General features: G+C 44.7%; 1 protein-coding gene across 3 annotated transcripts in view; it reads right to left on the bottom strand.

The window, feature by feature from the left end:
* Nucleotides 1-23,187, bottom strand: part of zmiz1a (zinc finger, MIZ-type containing 1a) — a 97,181-nt gene extending 73,994 nt beyond the window's left edge. For 2 of the 3 annotated variants that reach the window (XM_069538329.1, XM_069538331.1), the window contains exon 1: nt 22,913-23,166. The gene's annotated coding sequence lies outside the window, so the exon portion shown is untranslated. Of the gene's footprint in view, nt 1-22,912 lie in introns of all 3 variants that reach the window. The other variant, XM_069538330.1, reaches the window with a different exon arrangement.
* Nucleotides 23,188-23,515: the final 328 nt, after the last annotated feature.

The raw sequence follows: 23,515 nt of genomic DNA, 5'->3' as shown, positions 1-23,515 counted from the left end.
ACCTACCTGACACAAAACAACAGGGAAGTGAAATCAGTTTCATTGGAAGGAACTATGACCATTTTACAGGTGAATTGTTTTATTGCGTCTGTGAGCATCTCAAATCAAAACTGAAAATATATCCTGTTGATATTCAGACGACAACCAGTGGATGGTTTAAACAGATGGGGAGCATGGATTGAATGGGGCCCCCCCATACGTCTTAACACCTGCTCATTCACTCATTTAATCCATGAGGGGAAGGGAGCGCACTGAGGAAAATACTGTGGGAAGAGGGGGTTGATTTTGGACTGACGCCAAAAAAGAAGAGGACAGGGCGGAGGAGAAACCCATAAATACGCAGGGAGGCGAGCAGGTGTCGTGGACAAATGTGATTTACAGGGTCTACATCGCATAAGGCGCTGACAGGTAAGCCTATTAGGTTGATATTACCCGGCTATAACATGCACCGATGGACACTCCTAAAAGTGAGTGTGCGGCATGAGTGTAGAGATGAGGGGTTTAAGAAAGATATTATAACATCACAGGTTGGTTATACATTTTTATAACATGTTTATAACAAGTTTATAACATTGAATCATTTTGAATTGTTTCATTAATTTCATTACCCCACCAAGGAGGAAGTCTTTATTTGTTTGTTAGTTAGCAGGACTACGCAAAAGTTACTCAACCGATTTCCATGGACTTTTGTGGAGGAGTGTTGAACCTATTCAAGTGCGGATCCAGGACTTTAAAAAAAGAATTCAAAATCAGGCTTGTTTAAGGGACTGATACTTATGATCAGTGCAGTTTGGTGCAGAATAAACATCTGGGTCTGTTTTAATTTAAATGTGGTTTCATAAGTGGACTGTTGGGCTCAGTGAGATTTTTGCTCTCTGAGTGCCGATTCTAGTTATGTTTCTTATACATCAAGTTCATAATAATCTATAATTGTACCTTTTTTCAGTTGGTTTTCATTATTTCATTGCATATTTTTTCTTCTTGGAACTGCACAATAGATAGACGTTTAGTTTTCTTAAGATTGCTAAAAAATATATATACTGTAGATATTAAACAACATGGTTTTATTACCGCATATATTAGATTGGATTCCATTTCACAAGCAATACTGGGCAAATGCTTTCTCCGAAATGGCATCAAAGCCAGAGAGAGCTAAATACTGAGATGGCAGTGCATTTCTGCATATTGGAAACCGCCGGGAAGCAATCACTGAAGAATGCAAACGTTTATGAGAAACTAAACGCACTAGAACATGGAGCGCAGATCTGCAATTGAGTTTCACTTGTAATACTGCATGAGCAGGCGAAGACTACAAGAAAATTGCTACCACTTGAGTTGCACACTACAGATGGTGTTGAGAGCAACATGGCACAAAGAAATGTGTTCCTTAATAATGTGGTGAATATTGCAGTGAAAGCTGAGTGTGTCATACTGGCTTCTGCAGACACCAGCTTTTCCCCCCTTTCCCTTCCCTCCTGTCAGAAGTGAGAACTCTTTCATCCCGGATATAAGAGGCTGCCGTAAAATCCTCAAAGAAACTAATCGTGTTAAATGAGGTTTGTGTCTGTATCCATGACTTTAGAGTGTGTTGTTTGTGTGCGTGGGGGGGCTGTGGGGGGTTATAGGTGCCTCTGAGAGACTAAAACCTGCTGTCACCTCTGAATCTAAATCCTACGTCAACCACCCGAGCCATTCGTCTGTCTCCCTCGTTTCCTAATCACGCCTGGTTTTACACTTAACACTTCAGTCCTGATAATCATATCTGATCAAGTGGCTGTTCATTGACAGAGATAACCCGATTTTCTGCACAAATTCTTTAAAGTGATTCAAATGCTGGAGATGACAAAGCCCCAAGTTTGCTTGTTAAAAGCCCTTAATACCACAAGGTTTACTTTAGCTTCCTGGGGGGAATCCTAGTCTCAAGCGGCTTCTCAACTCATACAGGCGGACTCGCTCTCATGCACACACTCGCAGACAATACACACATACACACACCTTATCATCCAAGGCTGAGGAAGCAGCAGGGCTATAAAACCCAACCTCATCTCCTTAAAACAGGCAGGGCTGTCCCTGGGCATCTTAACACAACTCATCAACTGTTAAACCAGAGAGAGAGGCAGAGCAGTAAAAATCAATGCCCCCCAACATGGCAAACAGCAGTCAATGATGTTAGCTGGAAGAGGAAGGAGCCAGTGTTTGCAGCAGAGGTAAGGAGAAAGGGGGCGAGGGGAAGGAAGGACAAAGTCCATGTTAAGCTAAAAGCAGGAGGCTAATATATGTAATTGATTACCTCGATGCAAATAGAAGAACTCTAAAAACCAGAGAATGCAATTTAAAGCAGCAGAGTCTCTGGAATCGATTGGCGCTGTGAGCAAGAGAAGCCATTTCCCTGCTAGCCAAGATAAAACACTTTACTATTAGCTGTCAGATACTTATCAGGAGGAAATTAGCAGAGGAATACCATTTTCCCAAAACAAACAGGTCAAGTGTTTCTCCTCGCTGAGTGGCCTCCTCCCTCTCCGTCATTCTCCCCCATTCTGATATCATCATCTGTTATTTCCTCCTGTTTAAATGCCAACGGTGAGGACACTAGGGTTGCGTTTCATTCAAACAGATCATTGGTAATAAAAAAAAACATGCAGGAATGCCTGTGTGCACCAGCAGGAGCATGGTGTAGTTTGATACAGAGAAGATGAGGTCTCCAGTTCGCCTCAGCTCCCAGGGAGCAACCCCAGAGCCTGCCAGCACCCGCACGTACACACTGACGCAAGTCCACCCCGCCAATCTCCCAGCCATATCTCACCAAAACAATATTTGCGTTTTTTGGCCGTGCCGTCTGTGTTCCTGGCTGAAAAGAGAGGGGTGGAAAAAAAGAAAAGAAAACACACATAGAATAGAGCACAAAGAGATGTAGAGGCAGGCAGCAACCCACATAAGACAGCCTTGTCGGATAGAGGAGAGGGCAGCTCGGCGTCAACATCAACACCGGTTCTGCAGTCATCGCTCAGCAGGTAATTATGATAACAACGTGTTCCCTAGGCAGCTACTCTCTCTGATTTAGTTTCTGAGCACTTACCCTTCCTAAAATCTCCTCCCGATAACATCTGATATAATTACAAAGTCAAGATCCTTTTCAAGGAGTGCCCACTTATGTGTCTCTAGTTTGGTGTAGTAACTCTCCCTCCTGTGACTATTCAGTGATGGTTCTCACCTTATTGTGTATTAAGGTGTTACACACATTACATTTGGACATTTTGATAACAATGCCATGACATAAATGAACTCACCTACCAACCCCTGCTGTTATGAACCCTCCATTGGCTGCTATTATCTTCAATTGTAAACACAGCCCTGCCCCATGTGGAAATACATCATTTCATTGTGCCTGTTATCATCCAGTTTGAACAGTGGGAGTTTGGCCCTGAATGGAGTCAGCGGCTTGACCCTGTTATTACCTCTGTGGTGCGGCATTTTCCTTGGCTGTCATCATAGCCGACCCCTTAAACAGCCAGCGCCACGCTGCTACAGGGCTAGGCTGTTGACATACTGAAGACATTTAAGATAATCCCAGAGATGTCTCTGTGTTTTCCAAGATTACATCTTCAAAGTGGGGAACACGGCTAGCAGCCTCTACTTGAAAGGGAGAGAGATGTGGAGGGCTCTTGTTCTGAAGGAGGGGGTGGAATAGCTCAAGAATGCAATCATGGTTTTAGAGTGGAAGAAGGCCTGTCCTGGCTAGCTAAGCAGGCGGGACGGTGGTGGAGGGGGAATCAGACCTGAGAGAGAAAACACACCTGTTGGACGGGACTATACAGAGGAAGGAAAAGGGAGGACTCTCACCTGTGTGACCTAACAAAGGGTGTAAATCACACGTTTGATCTCGGGCCAAGCTCTGCCTTTTGTCAGAGTCTGGCATGTCGTCATGTTATGGTTAAATGGTCAGGTTTAGAGAATAAAATTCACATCAAATATTCTAAAATATAGCTTTCAGACATGAACTCGAAAAATTGGGTCCAGACCATTTCTATATTGTATAGGAGATCGTTTTCGGTCAAATGTCCACAACAGGAACATTTCTGGAACCTTCGGTCAAGGAGTGGCACCAGGGTAGAGCATGCAGGAGGCAGGACATGACATAATTCCAACGTGTTTTTGTTTACACATAACACTGGTATCGGTCCTTTTTGCCAAAAGCTCTCAAATCTCATTGCCTTTCCAAGTTGACATCATTGTTGGCATATTCTACTATATGGCACCTTTTTTATACTAAAATATTAGTATTCTTCCAGTTTGAAGTCTGTCCGACATTTCACTAGGGGGACTGGGAGGATAAGTTCCAGAAAATGCCCAGAGCAACTGACATTCTGCCCCTCTGGAAAGTTTCAGAAAAATGTGCCATGTGAAAACAGCATATGATGTGGTGCAGTGATTTCTAAATAGGTTGAGAGTTCTTGTCACCTAAGAGTCTTATTGACATTATCATAGATTTTTGGGGCATGTGAAAGTTGTGGATACTACAAAGGGGTTGGATAGTGGGTAATGTTGGGTCCATTGGCTTTAGTGCTTGACTTTTTACAATGGACTATAACTTGGGATATCTCAACCTCTGCTGAATCTGAATCCCAACCTTTATCAAGTCCAATACCAAAGCACTGTAAGTAAGTTTCTATTTTTGATTCATTGTTTATTTCCATCCAGATGCGAAACTTTTAGAGAACAATGTGAAATGTATGGTAGTTAGGGTGGCTGTAAAGTTTTAGAGATAGACTCTCTGGTCTTAAAGTCATCTTTTGGATGTGACAACGTGTGGTGTTTGCCAAGTAAAGTGAAGTAAGAGTGTATTAATCCCCATAGGGAGATTTGTCCTCTGCATGTGACCCATCCTGTCCTGTAACTCCAGTGATCATGACTTAACTCCTGCATGGCCTCCAGGCAGCTCCCTCCCACTGTGTGCTTCACATTCTGCATCATCACAAAGCATTTTAGATACATTGCATGGCGTCTGAAAGGAGCCTGGCCACTTTACATCCCCCAGCAGAGGGCTAGCATTAGGGATGCTAAATGAAATGTGTCATACTTAAATTGCTTAGGAAGTATTGAATAAGAGCAAGAAATTGTGACTCATCTTTGCAACAAATGTCAGCAGTGACGTCCTCTGTGGCTGTGAGCACCTCTTAGTGACTCATGGAAGCGTTTGTGAACGTGGCTCTGATGGACAGAGACGGTTCAGTTTCCAGCCGCTGACTGGCGGACTGATAACACTGATGCTAATAATAGCTTGAGAGTATTTTGACACAGTTCACAGGAAAGAAATGTGAAGAACACAGAGGTAGTGACAGCAAGTTGTCCTACAAGTATAGCACAGGGAAAAAAACTTCCTCTTTATGCCCACTTCTCTGTCTCTGCTCGGTGACATCATCAGTGAGTCAGCGACCAGAGCTGGGATCAAAACGCACAGAGTGAGGTCTGTCTATTATCAGCCGGACATACTGTACACCATGAGACGGCACAAACACCCAGACAGAGAGAAATCAAACAACCACCAGAAGGTGTATTTAGGTTATTTTGCACAGTAGAAGAGGAGATGGAGGAAAATAAATCTGTCATCGGCAGGAGGCAGAAGCTGGGGGTACTGAGTGGGGTCATGATCGAGTCTCACAGACAGGAGCCAATTGTGGAAGTGGCAGCAACCAACAGTGAGCGTGGAGAGACAGAGCACACAGCAGCAAAAAACGGCATCAGGTACAGTATGGTTCCTGTGAGTGAGCACTGCGGTGGGCCCCTCCTCCGTCCCTCCAGCCTCACTGGCCACGGTTGAAAAATTAATGCAGCAAACTGACAACACTTAGGGCCTCCCTCTCTCCTTCTCTCCCTCTCTTTGCTCCCCTCCCCATGTACCAAACAGGATCAATTACCAAAGCAGGGCTCCACTCAGCAGCGCTAAAGAAACAAGAGGCACTCTCCATCACAGCTGCGTGCGTGTGCATGTGCAAGTGTGTGTGAGGTTCAGGCAGGCTTATGACGAGCAGAAAGAATGGAGGAGGAGGAGGTGGTGGTAATAGTCTGTTTGCTTCTCTCTAATGACAGCGGCAGAGTGGATTAGTGAGCCTCCTAACCCATCAGCATCACTCCTCCCAGTAAGTGACAGAGCATGTAAATAACCAGTCGCAGGAAGGAAAGAAAAAGAGAAGGGGGGACTAATAAACCGAGAAAGTCTAAATGTGCGGTTATGTGAGTGTTCTGTCCACGTGCCTTCATTTGTATGCAGGTGGAGATTTTTTTCAAGGAGTTCCATTTATACAACATCAGCCAAGTTATTCAAATGCGGCACATCTGACTGGAGAGGATAACATAAAGAAAGGCATCAGCAGAAATGGCAGCAGGCAGTAATCCCCCGGCCAGGCCACTTGTGTTTGCCACGCAGGCAGGCAGGCAGCGCTGTCAGTGGCGGCACCTATACGAGCCTTATCAGTGGCAGCCATGGGGCTCTTCTAATAACCCTGCTGATGCTCTGCAGTTGCAAGGACAGACAGGGAGACGGACAAACAGACAGGCAGGCAGATGGGTTTCACTTCCCACTTAAAGAAAGACCCTGAGCTGTAGGTATCAGCCTGTCGCCGCGTGTGCAGAGACTCTGAGTGCAGCTATTCATTTCCTGCGCTTTGTCACATGCAATGTTCCAACACATTGGCGCATGCTGCCACTTTCATCCAAATGCACTCCAGTGGAGCCCGCCCCACCTATTAACATTTAGTACACACGCGTTCACACACTGCATTTATGACAGCGTTGTCCAAACTCAGGCACGCTGGCACTGCAGCCCCTCTGACTCTGGCATCATTATCACCATTCAAAAGGTCAAGCACAGTGCTTCCACCCTCTTCTCCGTGATTTATGCCTTTGTGCTATTACTTCTGTTCGCATTAATCTCCATCTGTAAATCTAATCACGCCGCCTCGCCATCACAGCTCCTGGCACTCTCAGGACAGAAGCTGCAGCCGACAGGAAACGGCTTATGTAAATACACCACTGTTGACACAAGACGGGCAGCAGGCAGTGCCTCACTGCCATGATGAGACGCACTGATCAGGGCACAGATAACAACAGCTATCACTTAACGCTTCTTCCTTTTCATTTACTGTCATTACTATCTATTCATCCCTCCAGCTCGATATACTTTTCATATCTAATGGAGCATTTTTCTCAGCTTGTCTTCAATAAATAGGTTGTTGTTACTGACACTGTACTGTGAGGCTCCATTTTTAGTCAATGAATAACTTGAAAATTGACACCAGCAAATGAGAGGGATGCCAAGAAATAAAAAAACTGCAGATTTATCAAATAGAAGCACTTTCAGGCATTCTCTGCGTGCATGTGAGCCAGCATCATTACCTTCACAACGACTACACAACCACTTGGGGCGCCATGAAAACTTTGGGTCTTGCGTGCCTCAAAGGAGCCTCGCAGCACTTTGAGCAGAGTTGCCGGACGCGCAGCTCAGTGGCTGCCACATGCAAGTATAAAGACTTAATCAGGTCTCCTGTGTGGAAGTAGAGCCGTGCTTTCTGAGAGAATTCCTTCTGCACGGACTGAAGGAAACCTTGGTGATGACACAGAGAAGCCTGCAGGCCTGTCAGCTCGTCTCCGTGCGGCTCAAATCAGCACTCAGCTCCGGAGAACTTGCACTGCCACGCTGACACGCACTCATACACTGGCTGACAAGAATCTCCAGCATCACTTCAAACCATCCACTCAGTGCCTCAGCATCATACTTGACGTGTGGCGTGTGTGTGAGATTTTCCACCACAAACCCCGGCTGAATCATTCCAGCTATTAAATTAGATATTGTGTGGCACACGCTAATCTCAAGATCAAGTCCTGATATGTAGGAGAGCGCAAATCCAGCAGGACCAGAGGCTGCAGGGAAGAAGAAGTGTTAAAGGTTGTGTTAAGTTTGTCTAATAGTGCACATCAGTTTGTTGCATTTACTGAGCTGTATCAAAACCCTCAATCTACACCAAGATATATTTTCATATTAAGAAAACATAATCATGTGATAATGCATGTCTTAAAAGACTTTAAACCATTTCATTTTATTATTATTATTTAATGAGAGCAGACAACAGCACCAACCCAATGCTTTCAGTTGTAATCTGTTGCAAATAACACCTTTAAAAAGCACCACATGCAAGAAGACTATGAGATTTAAAAAATCAAAACAAAGCCCTAATTCCTTCGACAGATCAACGCAAGATTTCAAGACGATGACTGATATGTTATGTGCCACCAAAATGCAAGGAGAGAGCTTTTAATTATTGATGGTGCTGGAGCAGGGAGATTTTTAACCGCTCTCCTCCTGTTATCAATCATTAATGGAGTTTCCATCAAAAACACTTCAACCCCTCAAGTATCAAATCTCTCTTGAAGGTGGAGGACCCACATTCAAACATCCCACTTAATCAAAGGGGCATACAATTTGCTTTTTTCTTTTCTCTCTTTTTTCACTTGTGCAAATTAGGATAATAACAGCGCAAATTGCAAAATTGTGCACGGCATTAGGTGTAAAAATAGGCATTTTAGTGGAGGTCTTCATGTGACTGATGGGGGTTAATGGGAAAATTCTAAATGTTGAAATCAGAGAGGGGAGAAACAGCCTGCCAGCCAGCGTTTTTTTTTCCTAGTTTCCCTCTCTCTTTTGCTGTATATAAGCAGATCTGTTTAAAGCTCGGTGTATCTATTCCAGCCCGCTCCGCTCCATGAAGCTGCAAGGCCTGCCTGGCCAAAGTCATACAGGACACGACGTGCATCAGCGACACTCACAAAGAGCCGCAACGCTGCTGCCTGCTACCCTTTAAAAACAAGCACAAGGTTACATACAGAGCTGTACCTGCACGTAAAGACGCACAAACGCACAAACACACACAGCAGAGTCAGCAAGAGTTCACTTCTCCGGTCTGACTTTAAGGGATCAGCAAAGATCTTTCAATCTCAAAGTTCACCACCCAGCTGTGGTTGCATTGTGCAAAATGTAGCTTTATCGCTGCAACATCTTTTCCAACGATACCACAACTACAGATGCCACATACACACACACCTACTGGGCTACGTGAGTACAGCAGCTAAGTGATAGCAAAAAAAATGAAAGAGTACTCCTAATTACCCATCAAGATGGTTTTTACAATCTTCTGTGTGCTAGTAATCTGTGTCATGGCGGAGAGCCAGCGGCGGCTCGGTTCTGTTTGATTTGTAGCCTCAGCTGAGGAGCCGGTCGCACACCATTTGAGCTGCAGTGGCACTTTCTCTCTCTCACCACCACAACTTACCACCCCCCACCCCTTCACGTATGCACTCACACCATCCTGTTTAACTGGCCTGACCTTGCCTGTCATCAGGTATAAAACACCTTTTCCAAGCTGCTGCATAACAGGCACATGAGGACACTAAGTGGATTCTGGAGAAACTTCTTTCCTCAAGAGCTCAAGTGAAAAAAAAAAAGTCTAAAAGAGAGAGGGAGAGCAGGAAGCTTCAGGGTTTAGGACACAAGGCTCTGCTTTTATTTGAACATGAACAAGACATGCTCACACATACTCAAGTTCTGAAATGAGTAGTCGGCCAATAGATTACTTGATTGACAGAGAATGTATTACCTTTGCCAAGGAGGTTGTGTTTTCATCCGTGTCTGGATTATAAAAAAACTGCTGAACCAATTTCCACCAAACTTGGTAGAGGGATACTTTTGTTTCAGAAGGGGCAGATGCAAGAGTATATTTGTCTCTTTCTTCAACATTGCAGAATAACAACCTAGTGACAATTTTTTTTTCTACATTTCTTCACAAAATAATTTCCAGATCCTGATTGAAATATTTTTAGAGGGATGATTTTTATGTGTGTAAAATTTGGTGCAGATTCCAAAAAAACACCACTATCACACCACTTCCTTTTTTACCTCAACCTAGGAGGTTATGTTTGCTACTCTTTCTGTTTCTTGGCTGGTTTTATTTTAATTTGTAACTAAGATTACGCAAAAACTAAAGGATGGGTTATGCACCCTACTGTGGGTCATTCCAGTTTAGCATTGCGACAGTGTATTATATAACATGCTTACAATTCCACTGCTGACGTGCTGATGTTCAACATTTATAAGCTAATGTGTAACTCCTTTTTCCCAGTTCAATCATAAACTTAAGTATTGGAAATTTACATCTTGGCCTGGTGATCAGCAAAGTTATAGCAATAGGATTAAAAGGAAGAATTAACAACAATGAATACGTCTCTTAGTTCCAGGTTTACTTCATTTAAAACAAGGGCCTATAAAAGCTATAAAAGTATGTGTGGAAGATGTTCAAGTCACTAATGAGACACTTTACAGAGTAAAGGGAGATATATGGAGGTGAATGGGAGTTATTGAGCACCGACATGAAACTATGAAAGAGTGATTTATACAGTGTGAGCCTTGGCTATGCTACTGTAAGTGAACAGAATTAATGCACAGAGCCAGCCAGCTAATATTTGCTCAGTGAATGTTATCTGAAATTTGCAGCTAGCCAGTTTTTTTTATGTCTTAAAACTCAGTGTACATTGGCCAAGAGTTTGTCTGGTCATACGAGATGTTCTAATCCTAATCCAGCACAAAAAGTCTAGTCTACACTGTGTGTGTGTACAGTATATCAAAAGACAGTATGTAAACATGTATTTTGAATATTACCTGCACTTGTAAGAGCATTTACATTCCTGCCAACCAAATGTCAAAGGGTCAATTATCTTTTTAAAAAGATAATTCTGAAAGCAACGTCCCCCATTTATCTCTTCACAGCCTGATTTTCATCTCAAGTAAACAGATGTCAAAGTGTTCAGTTTGAATGGGGACTGGCGTCATAATCTCCTCGTCACACATGCTATACAGCCTTTTACTTTGAGATGCTGCTGACTCATGTAAGATGAGCTGAATCAAAGCAGCTTCACATAGAGTGACTCAGGAGGTTTGTAAAGGTTGAGTGCACCCAAGGCTTTGACTTAATCAAATGGGTCTACTTTATCTTAAAAGGACCATACCTGTTCATTTGTAGATCTCTGAATCTCTGCCCACAGCCGCAGTTTTTTAAGTGACTCAAAGGTTTATTGACGTGCTGCCTCTCTGCACAACAAATGAGCTTTGAGTTAAGAACGGGGATGTCATTTTTCTGGTGCCATTGCCCGGAAAACAGTTAACTCAAAAATTCCAATAAGTGAATGAGCTCAAGTCTCTAAAAGCAAATACTGAATCAAGTGAAAACACAAGGGCAGTTAAGATTGATGAACAGACAATTAGTGGTTCCATGTGTTGAACCAATAGTTTGTATGTAAACATGTATGAAATGACAGTCCCAATGAAGTGAAACCACAGCTGGCTGCAGTACAGGTCATAAATCCTGCCTCCTCCATAAAAAAAGTCAAAATACATGTCAAATAAAAAAAGATAGTGTCACTTTAGGTAGTTTCCAGCAGACTCACCGCCATCTTTCTTTTCTTCATTGCAGTTCCAAAATAAATTATTGCTCTTCAAAATCTATCAGCTCCTACTTCAACGTGATCTGCTTAGTAACACTCGGCATTTTTTTGAGTAAACAGAAGCCAGAGAATTTGTAAATAAGCAGAACAGAAACTGGAAGACACTAAACAATGAAGCGTAGTAACTCTCCCAGCACTGACGTTTCAGCTGTGTTATTGCAGCGCTACTCACAAACACATCAACGCACAACAATGAATGCTCGGACCCTTTGCTTAGGCTACGTGCATACCTATGATGCAGAAGCATGAATTGGGCTTTAGTAACGTCATTGTTTTAAGATGGCAGCATTTTATATTTTGGTTTCATTACTGGATACTGGGAGGAAGTGGAGATGCGCTGTCTAACTTTCCATACAGTCTAGTGTTAAACCCATTTATAATCAACTGTTTTTTCAAAAAAGTGTCAGGCTCATTTCCAAGCTTTCACACGGCATTTGGTTTCCATTAAATTCAACTTGAAAATCAACTTGTAGAGCACTGAAGCTTATATTAGGTAGATAATCCATCACAGAGTCTGCTATGTGTGGCACTAATGGAGGTGAGGAGGCAGGAACAATTTTCAAATCTCTCCAGTATCAAAAAACTGACAGTCGAAAGCTGAAAAAGAAAAAAGAAAGACAAAGCACTGCTTTGACTAGCTGTGTTGTCAGGAAATCAAATCAGAACGACAAGTGAGTGAACACTGATGTGAAAAGGAGCATGTGAGTTGAGTTGTTTCTTGCTTGATAAGTGTTCCTCTCAGATCTCAGATGTCGAACCTCCTCAAATGCCCCGGAGGGAGTTTTTACTTTCTCCTGTCAGCTGCATCACAACATTCAGATTACACACCTTAAGGGAAACTAAATACTCAATGCAATTTGATTGATTAGCTTTAGTTTCAAATCACTGCATTACATTTTTGAATTTTGTGAAATTGATAAAGACAAAAGCCACCTAGAGGGTAGAAAATCAGTCTGCAAATGTTCAAACATGTAGAGTCAGTGGAGGAGATTTGTAGTTAATCTGTTACAAGATGCAAAAACACTGGAACTGTGTTTTAATTGTCCAATTTCATATTTTCCATTAACGCCTCTGCTTTTGCCTGTCTACGTTTAACTCTCCTGTTTTGAGGTAAAGCCACTGCACCACCGAAAACTTAGCGTGATCAATACACAGACATTCATTTCTCAAAAAGTTATGTGAAGTTGTGAAACTTGGCAGACGCTGAGTGTGTCAATCCAGAGTTTACCGTTTTTTTAACACAACTGAACAGCCGCACTAAACAGCCTTTTATTTATTCTGTCATTGGTATTGTCATTAATAAAAATGCCCCAGGCACAAAGACAAAATCCAGTTTAACTGTCAAAATCCTTCTTTCACGTCAACTGCACATCATTCAGCTGATGAACAGGCTGATAAAGCCCACATTTCACTCTGCTCTCTGCACCTGTGAGTCTAAGGAAGAGCTTTATCTGAGAGACAAGACACTGCCAGCTCAGTTTGACATACACAGTCCAAAAGACAGATGCTCCACAAAGAGACAACAACTAGCTTAATACCATGGTGTGTGTGTTGTGTGTCTGCAAGCACTGCGGCTGAGTGCTATGTGAATTTTAATGAGAAAGACAGAAACATAGAGACACAAAAAAAGACCAAAATGTAGCGATGGAGCTCTCAAATGTCTGGATTGGCGGCTGCTACTCTTTGTGACCCCGATGCTTCGAGCCACAGATCAGATCGGGGACACTGCGCGACAGATGTCTGCCCCGGCGTTCTGTTCCAGGCATGAGTGCTGCTGGCACACACCAAAGAAGGGAAGAGAGAGAGGAGGGTAGGGGGGGAGAAGCAGAAGGGAGTGAGAGAGGAGAAGATGGATGGGACGGAAAAGGAGAGGAGGGAAAGAAAACCGAGACTAGAGAGGAAGAGGAAAAAAACTGAAAGCGGAGAGGGGAACAGGAGAGTTCAGCCCTTGGATGTCAGACGTCACGCCGGGTTTCGTCGGAGGGACAAGATCTGCTCTGTCATGTTTCTGTCAGACAGCAACCAGTTTGGTCAGAAAGTGACACGGCAAGTTAAGACATACCTCAAGCTGCGACTCTCACCCTGACTGACCTAGAGGGAGGAACAGGAGACCTTGCATGCACTAAATCACCATTAGTCTCTCTTCTTTCAAACCAGGAGGCTGTTGCACACTAAATAATGAACTTGTGAATGAGGGAGAAAAACACACAAGCTTTGCGTCTGAATCTACAATAGATAGGGCTGATGAAACTAAGGGAGAGAGTGTTTACAAGCCATTGATGCCTCTGCACATAACTCAACATATGACCTCCCGCACAACGACTCTGCCACTCCACTTTGAGGAGCAACATGCAAAAAAGAAGATGAGAGACGAGAAGAAAAGGAGCTAATTATAGCAGCGCAGCAGGATGCCCAGAAACAAACTTGATTATCATCATCGTCAAGACGGCACAAAGGAAACCTGCTGCCTCCCCCCTTCCACCACAATCCAATAGAGAGGCTTTTAGCCTTCGTAATGATTTAGAAAGTGACAAGTCAAACAGATTTACTGTGACAGCCTGAAAGGGACCAGCACGAAGACTATTATTGCTCACGTGACCAGACCTCCTCACCCCTGCTCCTATACACTGCCACCTCCACCCCGCCCCCTCCTGCCTGTTCCAGGGGACAGCGAATAATACAACCGGCTCAATAGAAGGAGGCAACTAAAGCCTATTCACGCCCCCCCCAAAAAAAAAACAGGGAGGGAAACGCTCTGCTTTGTGGAAGTTGTTAGTTACTTAAGGCAGCAGCCCCCCGCCTCAAGATAAGGATCTGGTCATGGAAAACTTGTGGCGCAGGGTAAACGGAGATACCTTTGTGCAGTTTGTAACACCATTACCCGAGGTTTATCAGATTTAATGAGCCGTGAATGTGACGTGAAATTTTTAGCTCGCAGGAGAGCACCTGACAACGTCTCTACATCGGCCTTGCACCTTCCACCTGCCATGAAACTCTATAAAAGCACATATTCAACTGCAGAGGAGCTTCATTAAAAAGGAGGAAAACGACTATAGCACCATGTATTTTATTGTTAATAGTTTTGAAATAGAAAAAAAATAGAAAACAGAAAAGAAAGCAGCTTCTCTGTTTGATTTACATTTATAATAATCAGGGGATATCTTTTGTGCCCTGAGTGACAGGATCTACATTTGACTTTCAATTCCATCACCCTGGACTATGGAGTAAATGTATGTTTGAGTAGCATCGGTCCCTCCGGGCCTGAGATGCTTCGGCCTGGTGCAGTCATTATTTTTTCCTCCATCTCCTTTTTTTCCTAGAAGGTGAAAAACACCTTGGCTGTTCTGAGGGATGTGTGTGGAGAATTCTCAAGGAGCAGAGACCCCCGGGCTACGCGGATTCATTTTCCCCCTTTCTGGCTTCCAAAAACAAAGGAATTCCAGAGAAAATCAGGGCAGGACCTCACCCCAAGCCACCACCACTGCTACTACCCCCACCTCCCTCTCCCCCTCACACACATGCACACTCACACATTTCATGGCTACATGCACCCACACAAACAAACGGCACCACAAAGGTGACTTCATGCAACCATCACAGAGAAACACCCCCTCTCTTGTTATACAATCATGTTGATTTGCTATCAGGGGAGACATGGTTGTAGAGACATGACAAGGAGAAGACGCAGAGGGTGTGTGAGTGTGTGAGTGTGTGTGTGTGTGTGGGTGGGTGGGAGTGTTGGCCCTAATTCATATTTCAGAGCCACGTCTGTTGCTGCTGACCGCCGCTAACCAGCGCGGAGTTAGATATTGGCTTCCTCCACTTAGACACGTATTAGTGGGACACTGAGCAACAGTCTTAAGTGCGGAGTCAGGGCTGCGGCATGGCAAACTGTCTCCCCCCTCCACCCCCACCCACCGCTCCAAAAATATGAGCCAGACATGAACCGTGTGATGTCCTCACGTGTATCTTTAACAATGTCAACACATGCCACTCAGCTCCCACCGGGCGACCAAGTAAAGGTTACAGGATGACTGTGAAAGCAATACCGCTAAGCTGTGTAACAACTAATGTATGTAATATAGAGTTATGGTGGTTGTTGGGATAGGAGTGGACACATTTAGAACTCATTTACACCAGACAATTTACTCTGACTAAAGAAGTGTTAAGTTATTATAACAAATTAGGACGTGATCAAATCAACAGCCTCTTCCTCATCTTGTGCTCCTCAATCATTTCTAAGAATTTCTGCAAAACATATTCAGTAAACGACACTGGACGCCAAAGATTTGCACTATAATGCTTAAAATGAAGTAAATTTTTTTGTTTATAATAAATACTTATCAGCGTATAGCAACCCAGCAGCCTTTAAAATCATAAAACACAGGAGCCCTTGTTGTTTTGTCAATAATGTTTGCCAGATAATTAAAGAGCCCTGGGAGACAATGATAAACATTGTTTAGAGGCCGATCCCTGGCAAGCACCAAGCAGTGTATCATCGCTGTCTCCGGAATACACATGATTAGCGTGGTCTCATTACTGATATAATAAACGACGTGGCTTTGGCTTGCTGGGAGGACGCACTTGCAACAGGGGTAGATTAGAGGAAAGTGGTGAAACACATTGCCTTCCCTGTAACAACTCGGGAATAAAGCGGAGAGAGATGGGTCGTCTCAGGCACGACTGCAAATAAGTGCTTGTGATATTTGCAAAGTCAGGTCTGCAGCCAGTTATAGCACTTCCAACCATATATTATAAATTGCTGAGATCGCCGTTTAATGAAGTGGACTTTAAAATTCTTTGCTTCTTTATTTGTTTCACTCTAGATCATCACCCCTCCCTCCTACTCTCTCCATCCCTCTCTCTTTCTCTCCCTCTCTCTGAAGTTAATGCTGCAGCTCGGCCCCGGCCCGCCAGCCCCATCTCTCTTTATAGTTGGTGTATCCACACAGAAGGTTTAAAATATGCCCCTTTATCTGAGCCGCCCAGGCGGGAAAATGAAAGGGATGTCAGTCCTTAGAACCCTGGGAAAGCGGCTGGCCCAACCACCGGTGTCAAAACCAAGGGGAGGGCACCAATCGGGCAAACACGTTGCACACGGTAATAGACTTTTTCTGTCACTGAGCAGTGTCGAAGAAGCGGCAAGAAAGCCGTCTTAGTAGGGCAGTGGACCTCAGGATTTTATGCCTTTATGATTTGGGGGGGCTCTCCATAACAACCACAACTGGATTTATCAACAGAAAAAAAGAAAAACAAGGTAAAACATGATCTAGTTTGCAAAAGGAAATATCTTTTTTAATTTTCCAGCAAAGACAAATTAGAACTACTGCTCCATATTGCCTACATTTCCCCATTTGTCCTCAATGCATGTCAAAGAATGAGCATTATCCGAGAGCAGATACCACGCGGCTCCTTCTTCATGAGTGACATCGCAGGCAAAGAATAAATGCTGTCCCTTTGCATTACTAAATCCTAGTTAATTTACTTTGTCACAAAACAAGGACGTATGCATCCCTGGAGGCCGTGTTGGAGACAATTCGGCCGCCTTCAGAGAATCTCTGCCATCACTCTCTGTCTCCCACACAACCTCCACTGGAAAATCAGCATCACCCTGTACTCTGAGTGCCGACTAGACAAGAGGCTGTTTATAGCGAAAATGATATAATAAACAAAGCATGTTATCTTTACAAAAAGATCCATTACAGGCTATAAGCGAGGAGGATTAGCATCACGCTGCGTAGAGGGTACGTGAAGTGTATGTAAAATTAGCCTGCATAATCTGGAATCCCCTTTAAAACACACTGCTGTTGTCTGAGCACATAACAGGTTTTAACTTATTGACTCAACCCAACAGGCGCACTTCTCTGGCGGACTGGTTGTTCCAACAGCTGGCACGAAGTCAAGTGCTGCACACGCTGCAGGAGAGCGAGCCAGAGCGCCGCCCTGACTTCTGAGAGGGATGTCTGGCAAGTGAACCCATGTGGGACACTTGTGTAAGGTGTGCAGCCCTCTCCTGAGGTGGCTGCAGACATCGGTGTTCTGGCTTGCAGGCACGCACCAGTATCAGGAGATACAAGGCAAACACTGCAGATCAGTACTGAAACCGTAAACCCACTGACCCAGCATGAGGAGGGAGAGGGGACTAATTAGTGACTGTACTTACAACTCAAAGGAGAGGGAGAGAGACGAGGAGGGAGGGAGAGAGCACACAACACACACACAGACCACGGCAGTTGCAGGATGAGAACAATGAGTTTGTTTAGCTTAAACAGGATTTATATGCCAAACAGACACACGCCAACGCCACTCACTCAGACACATACTATCTCTTTTTCTCTCTATCTCTACCCCTTCTTCTCGCTGCCTCACCATCTTACAGCTGAGACCAGCTCTGTGAGGATTTCATCAGCAGTAAAAAAAAAAAGTGAGGGTAATTGCTTGCGATGGTGAGAAATCTTGAGTGCAGGCGGCAACGGTGGGCGAATGGATGGATGGATGGAGGGAACATTTTGTTCTTCCTGTGCGGGCTCCGACGCTCATATTGTTCCCGGTGAGGCCGGGTGTCATTTATGATTCAAGGGCCCACAGCCTCTCGGCGGATGGGAACAGGACATGGGCCATTGTGACGTCCCCTGCGCTCATTTCTCAAAGAACATCAAATCAAACATGCATGAGACGGTGACAGAGGTGGGCCAGCAACTTCACTCTTCACTCTCCCACTCTGCACTCCGCTTCACTCTCTCGACTCAGGAAAAAAAAAAAAACATTTAGAAGACTGCGTTTTCTTGACGTTGGGAGAGCTCAAGGTTAAAGAAAGAGCTCCACGGAAACAGGAACTAAGCTGATGTTTGGCCTGTTTTACACAATTTAACCAGATTATTGTCAACAACACAACAACTGGCAGTGAATGCAAAACCTTGACAGTGCCAACCTGTTTCACACACCACAGCTTTAGCTACTGTGGGTTGCCAAACAACACTGTCTGTTGCTACTTGAGGTTAGATGCCTCACTTTAAAGCATTTTTCAGACAAACTCATATGGTTCTGGACATACTCCTGACTTTGCCGTACACGCATGAAAAACGCAGTCGTAGATTGTCCAGGTGAGACGTGGTCACAGCAACAGGAAAATCTCCAAAGTGTTCAAATGAGGAGTGGCGCCTTGGTAGAGCATAGAGGAGGCAAGTCATGACGTACATTCCACTACGTAAATTACCTTTTTTATTTACAGCGTCATAATTTGTCACCAAAACCTCTAGAATCTCGTTGGCTTTCCAAGTTCACATCTTCCCCTGAGTCTTTTACACGTATGGGACCATTTTTTTCCCCAAACGGAGATATTTCTATTCTTTATTTTTTCAATTTTTGGTGGTGAATTCTCCTGACATTTTCATGCTGTGTTCTCACATGGGCTCACTCAGGCATTATATGGAATTTTAGTGGCCGGCGGGAAAACCCCCGGAGATACTGACTCGGACAGTTCTCACACACAGCACCTCCAGATATTTTCAGAAGAATATCCAGAGTTCAGAGTTTTGAAAGACGTGCGCTAAAGACTCAGCAGTGAGTCTCCTGACAGTCTCAGCCACCTATGGAGTTTAAAACGAGCCGTGCTTCAACCGCAACCAGAACCGCAGCGCCTAAGGTTTGCAGCATGAAGGACGGCGGTGAGAAGCGTGTGGTATTGAGGTTTTCTTATCCCTGCGCCTCATGTTGGTCCACTTTTGGCTCTCCACACCAAAACTGATGTCATGCACAGTCATCCAGCATGCAGGATGAGTTACATCTGCTGCGCGCTTCATTTTCTCTGTATTACTTACACTGCAATTACCAGGTTTTAACTTGAAGAGAGTTTTAGCTGAAGACTTATGGGTAGAATTACAACACCGTTTAGGAAGTAGTTATATGTCTGACACGAGGGCACAACCTCAGCTCAAACTGTACCGTTTAAGATGTAACTCCCTCTAAGCCCCGACTCTCAAAAATTAGGCTTTAAAATGCTCCGAGGCAACACAAGTTTTCCTTATTAAAAGACTAAAATAGGCACTTTGAAAAACAAAGGCTCAGTCTAGATGAGATGTGCTGCCAAGTCGAACCGCAAGTGAGACGGAGAGAGCAAGAGAGAGAAAGAAAGGCTGACTTTTGCTCGGGACATGAGTAGGTGGGCTCGGGCTGACGGCGAGACACCAGTCTACAAGAATCCTTGTCAGGCGAACAGGCGGCAAGAAGTGTTTCCCAGCACTTCTCAAACCAACAGTTAGATGAAATGTCAGGGCTGTCATAACATTGATTAGTGTTCGCCAGGTTTTAAACACTTAGCAGGCTGCAGCTGTGCCAGCACACAGTAAACAGCGGCAACTTGTTAAATTGCTGAGTAACAAAAAGCTAATTACTCAGACACCAGTAATTAGTTGTTTCCATACTTTTAATCAGTCTTAGCTCGCTGCATCTTGCAGAGGTTCAGAGGTGCAGAGTTAAGGTGAACATCGCCACCTCTCCGCTGTCTGGGAATAATAGCTGCAGGTGTTAGAAACAGAATTTTTCATATAACTTGTTGCAGCCTGATCCTTTTAACAATGACTGAATAGTGAGAGAGAGATGGGAAGTTATGAGAAAACAGATTCAAATACCCAATAAGGTCCATTGTCCTTTCTGTTTCAATAAGTGTTGGCTTTAAGAAACTTAAGTATATTCTTCCTCATGTTTAGGTGCAGCTTGTACGACTGCCAAAGGATGTGCTGTCGCTGTTTTCAGACATGCAATGAACTCCAGATATTCTCCTGACTTTCTCCTGAGGTATGTGAGAACGTAAGTGTCTGTGTCAGTTGCTGTGGACATTATCCAGAGTTTCTCCTGCCTGCCCCCAGGTAAAACGTCAGAATAATATCCGAGTGAGCCAGCGTAAAGCAGGAATGGGCACGTTGATGACCTTTGTAAAACTCGACAGACACAAAACTGAAAGGTACAACAAGAAAACAAATATTTCAGGAGGAAAAAGAGGTGCCAGAAATGTAGAGGATGCAGAAAAAAAAGATGTTGACTTGGAAAGACAACAAGATTTTTGTGATTTGGGCCCACGCTGGTGAGGCTGTAAACAAAAAAACGTGATCTCCTCATAGGAATTCATACGTCATGTGCTGTCTCCTTTATGCTGTGCCATCCTTCACCTGGATGCTCCAGAAATGTCTGTGTTGTTGTGCACGTCTGAGCGGAGAATCTTCTGCTGCCTTCTTTATATGTGAAAGGCAAACGCCAAAGAAAGTTGGAACAGTTGTGCAGACATTCTCCGGAGTTCATGTCTGAAAACGGCGTCTGTCTCTGTTTGAGATTTCACTTTACCGGCATCATCCCCTCCACATTATGGCACAGAGGCCTTAGACAACCCTGTCTCTGTGAATGTGCACTCTCATTTGCACCCAGCACCGTGTTAGACAGCCTTTGAAATCACCCAAATTTGATTTCAATGTGTGTCTACCAGAGCCTTTAGCCTGTTTAGTGAATCAGACACTCTTTCTGTCTTGTCTCACAGCCCGGCCGGCTGGCCGGCTGGCTTTTTTTGCAGAGAGGCCCCAGGAGGGACAACAGAAGGAAAGAAAACTCACACACATACACACACATGCACACAAACAACACACACTTCCAAGTTTCTAACAGTTGCAGATGGCTTTAATTCCTCGCCCTCCTTCTTTCACAATTTATCAGGTAACCTACTCTGAACATGCGTGCCTTCTTTTCATGCTTTGCTGAGATGACTTCACATTTGCTCTGGTTCTTTAGAAAGGGGGGGGAGGAACGAGGGAGAAAAAAAAATAGTCGAAGAGCACTAATTAATGTGGCGCGGCTGACAAGTGTTGCTGCTGAAACAATTTCATTACATCACCGTTTTAAATTACCGAGAAAGGAGACATTGGAGGGTGCACCCAATACATCCCATATAGGGAGTGGACACAAAAACATGGACACCTGCAATCCAATGCAATACTACTGCAATAAATACTTACTGTGTTGAGCCTGTGATGTTTAATTTGAGTTGAGAATGTGTCATGTCTCTTAGGGAATGGGGATTTTTAGGGTGGCTGATGCCAAAATGTCCTTTTTCTTATTGCTCACCTGAAGTTAACAGCATAGCGCAACACATAAAGAGAGATTGGGGACAGGTTATTGATGTTGTTGAACATTTTTTAGGATTCAGAAAAATCAAATAAACAATAACAAAGCATTGCTGATCTGCACCTAATCACGGCTTCTTCGCACTTCAGCACCTTACGAGGCTCTTCTTCGCCCCCTCCAGAAGTTTCCTGGTGCAGGGCACAAAAAAATGACAGCCTCCTCCTCCTCCTTCTCCACCTCCTCGTCCCGCCAGGAGCCCCCTTTTCTGGTGTGCTCTGCCCCGACTGGCCTCACATCCAGACGGGAGGAATTTAACGGGGATGGTCTGCCAGACTTTCTTAATGGCAGAAGTAGGCTGCAGTTGAGTGGAGCAGCTCACCACCACCCCTCAGCTGCAGGGAGACTCCAATGTGGCACTGCTGGACTCCATCAGGGGGGAGCGTTTCATGTCAAAGAATCCAGATGTGTGAGCTGGAATGTTTGCAGGGATGCAGTGGAGGTTACCCTGCAGGTACACTGCTGCAGCATTGACAGAAATATCCACATATGCATTGAGAAAGCAAAACTTTACTTGACTCCCATTCATTGGGGGAGCCACTGATCTCTGAGAGGATCCAATCAACACAATCGAGTGTTATCAGTCATCAGCCAGGAGGGGAATGTCATTGAAGCGGTGCTGCATGGTGTTGTCTGACAGGGCAACAAATGGACGTGCCTGCTAATTGCATTACAACAGGTAGGTAACAGGCTTGGAGGGGAGTCAACAAGCCCAGACACACTGCTGACTGTTAGCTAAGTGACATACATTCTCAGTTTAGCGCTCCGTGTGGAGGCTGTTCCATCAGCTGTTCCACATCCACGCACAAACACGATCACCACAATCCCGCCCGGTGTCTCCACGACATGCGGACATACCCCTGTGGAAGTGAACCTGCACACACGCGCACCGACTCTCGGCTCCAGAGCCGCGGGATGTGCCGCACACACACACGGCGGGATATTACGCTGCGCTACCGCTCGGGCAGCCGGAATCTGAGCCTCCACCTCCAGCGACCAACCAGCCAGCCAGCCCCGGACACGAGTTCACCAGCGGCTGCTGGAGGTTCCTCAGGGGTCAGCCTATTGTTAGCAGGTAGTGTGTGTGTGTGTGTGTGTATGTGTGTGTCCACCCCCCCCCCCCCCAGTCATCGAGCAGCGTCCGAACCCCGCTTCACAACAGCGACAACACAGCCACATAACCGCTCTCCAAACTTACTTTCAGCTCGGACCTCGGTGGCAAAATCCGCGTATTGTTCCTCCAGAGAGCCTCGTGTTTCCGCCGCTGCTGCGCTCCTCTGCTCCGCCGCTGCCTCCACTCCACAAAGACCGACGCGAGAGCCCCGGAGACGGTGCGAGTCAGTGACTGAATCAACTACCGTGGAGCTCCGCAAGTTGAAGTGTCAGATTACACTGGCTATTCACTTACCACGGAGAGCGGAGCTGCGGGGCCGCGCACAAAACACGCACCGGAGCTCCAGGAACGCGGAAGCGGAAGGACGCCGGAGCGTGAAAGGTGGAACTGCGCGCTAATTGGCTGCTAACGGCAACAGCAGAGGCCCCGACTATTGTCTGGTTCTATGTCATCATCACAGAGGTGTTGTCTCAGTGTAGTAGAACCAGTAGTTATACCGGTTCATTCAGCAGCAGCTTATTGTTGAGTTTACTTGCTGGTTACAGGGAGTGTAAACATTAAATGAATTCAACAGTACAGTTAGATGTGTTATAAATACATTATAACAATATAATAAATATATATTGTGTGAGTATATATAGTAAAACATATTTATTGTAAAATATAAAATACATTATGAGTAGGTTT

This window comes from Paralichthys olivaceus, chromosome 14 (genome assembly GCF_024713975.1).
Source record: "Paralichthys olivaceus isolate ysfri-2021 chromosome 14, ASM2471397v2, whole genome shotgun sequence".
NCBI classification, from domain to species: Eukaryota; Metazoa; Chordata; class Actinopteri; order Pleuronectiformes; family Paralichthyidae; genus Paralichthys; species Paralichthys olivaceus.
The sequence above is the reverse complement of the archived record's forward strand: the minus strand, read 5'-3'. Positions and strand labels throughout refer to the sequence as shown.